The sequence below is a fragment of the Brassica oleracea genome, chromosome C7, assembly GCF_000695525.1.
Source record: "Brassica oleracea var. oleracea cultivar TO1000 chromosome C7, BOL, whole genome shotgun sequence".
NCBI lineage: Eukaryota > Viridiplantae > Streptophyta > Magnoliopsida > Brassicales > Brassicaceae > Brassica > Brassica oleracea.
This window is the reverse complement of record NC_027754.1, coordinates 4,702,628-4,705,504: the sequence shown is the minus strand read 5'-3', so window position 1 is coordinate 4,705,504 and position 2,877 is coordinate 4,702,628.

Sequence of the window (2,877 nt, the reverse complement as noted above, 5' to 3'; positions counted from 1 at the left end):
TGGTGGTCTTCCCGGAGAAGTAAACAAAATCAGGGGGCCAACTCGTAGGCTTGAAGATGCTATGATGACGAGGAATTTGATATTCCGCTTCTTTTTGATGACACATAATATGATGCAGCTGAAATCCTAGATATGAATGTGGATGAGGGTGATGGGAAAATAGCACTTGGTAAGGTGTTTGGCAGTAAAGAGGATTGTCATATTGCATTAGCAATATATGCTATTAAGAAGCAGTTCAAGTTCACGCAGACAATGACGAAGATAGATTCATTTGCTGTAAATTGCCCTGACAGTGGGTGTGATTGCCGCGTAACGCCGCATGAAATTATGGGATGTGGTTACTATGAGATAAGGAAGGCGCAGCTTGATCATAGTTGTCTAATTGAATTTTGGTTAGGGTACAAGAGTAAATCAACATCTCGTATAGTAACTGCTGTTTACAAAGCTAAGTTTGGAGATCTGGGAAGGCACCAATAGCTAGGGAGTTGTAAAGACTAGTGTTGGAGGAGCTGCGTGTAAACGCCTCGTACATGAAGTTCTATAGGGAAAAGGAAAAATATTTTAGGGTTCCATGGTTCTAATGAGGACTCGTACTTGAAGCTGCCACAATATTTGTATATGTTGAAACTGGCAAATTCTGGTACTATAGCTGATTTGGAAACAAATTTAGATGATGATGGTGATGAACGTTTTCTCTATATTTTTCTTGCATTTTGTGCGTCGTTGAATGGGTTAAAAAAGTTAAGGCATGTATTGGTGATCGATGGTACACACCTCAGCAGCAAGTACAAGGGGGTTTGGCTGACCACAAGTGGGCAGGATGTCAATTTTCAGATCATCCCACTTGCTTTTGCGGTTGTGGACAGCGAAGATGAGGATGCGTGGACATGGTTTTTACAGAAAGTTGAGAGGATTCTTGGGGATTCTCCTACTCTAGCAATAATATCCGATAGGGCGGTCTGCCTATCGAATGCGGTGAGTAAGATCTATCCTCAAGCTAAGTGATATCACTCAAATTACCCTAATGAGTGATTTATTCTCTCAAATAAAAGGTCGAGTTGTAGCCATAGGGATCGAATTCACAGGGAGCTAGCGCACACAAAAGATCTATAGTTATGTGATTAAGCTAGGTCAAATGGTTTAAATGTAAATAGCAGTGGTGAGCAAGGTAGTTGCTCGGTAGATTGATTGAGGTTTTGAAATAGATATGAAAGACGTTAGACTTAGGGTTTTTATTCAGACCATCAGGATTATAGAGATATAGAGACTAAGTGTATGTTGGATATTCTAGAACTCAAACTTAAAGAATAGCCGATCAACTTCCGTATTTTTATACTATCTATTGCCCGGACTAAGACCTCAGCTGTTGCTTGTTGGTCTTGAGAAAGTGTCGATCGATACCAATTATGGACTGTCGATTGATACACCTTTCAGCCCGTCGATCGATGCAATTATTGAGTTGTTGATCGACGTTCCTTCCAAGAAGCTTTACCGCATGGGTTTGACGCGTTCACTAGGTTAAACTAAACCAGCTTCCGCTTGTTTCTAGCAATCCTAGCACAATGTAAACTAGATTAGACAAAGGATCATGCTTCCGCTTGCACCCTAATATCTATGAACAAGGTCCTAGTTAGCTACTCTAGAACACATGCATTGAATAACAGTTCAATTGATTGATATCCTAACACTTAGCATTCTATATTTTGGGCTAATCCCTCATGAATATCTGAACCCTAAATCTAACAAAGAGAACTATTCAGACATGGATAAGCAATTCATAACAAAGTAATATGAAAACTGCATAAATAGATAAGAGTAGAAAAACTTGGAGTTTCAATCACAAATCTCTGAAGGAGTTCTTGGATCTTCTCTCCAAACCTAAGACTCTAAGTATTTTGATGTATGAAAATATGGAAGTGTAGAAAGCATGTGTTGCCTAGAACAATGGCAGAGCACATAAATATTAGGTTAAAACTCGTCAGGGGCAATTTGGTAATACTTGTGGGACTTGGGCTTAAAGTCGGGTGGAACCAAATCTGGCCTTTGCGCGCTTTTCTGTCGATCGAGAACACAGAGTGTGTGTCGATCGATTATCGTCTTCAATTATCGACCATTGGGCTGTTCGATGGTCAACTACGGGTCTTTATCATTTTATCTCCAAAATTCACCAAAATCACCACTTTCCTCCAAATCACTCCAAAACCTGAAAACATACTAAAAAAACTCCAAAACAACTACAATGTATCTAAAAATACCAATATACCATGGCTAAAAGTGGGTAAAATCCATGATATATCACTAAGCATGAAGCTTGCATAGTTCATTTGGCAAAGAATGTGAACTCTAAGTTTTCAAGTAAGAACTTAGAAAATATGGTTAATGTAGCAGCAATGGCTTATAGGCCACTAGAATTTAAGGATCTTTATGGCAAGATCGGGGAGACTAACTGTGCTTGTGGAATTTATTTGGAGAAAATCGGTGTAGCTCGATGGTCAAGAGCTAACTTCCCATGTGATATGTATAACATCTTGACAAGCAATATTACTGAGAAACTAAACACGGCATTGTTGGAGGGGAGGGGAGCCCCTATAGCTGAGTTGGTAACATTCATACAGAGGATGATGACTAGATGGTTCAGTGCAAGAAGAAAAAAGGTTGAGAAACATAGAGGTTTGGTGAGCGTTGAAGTTGACAAACAGATGACAAAGAACATGGTTACTGTTAGAGGCAGCAAGATAAATTCAGTGAAGTTTAGGGGGCAAAGACCAGGTAATGCTAGCAGAGAGGAAGTGCAGTCGTAAGTATTTTGATGAGATTAAAATTTCTTGAGGGCATGCTATGATTGCAGCAGATGGTGTTGGTGTGCCTTACGACACC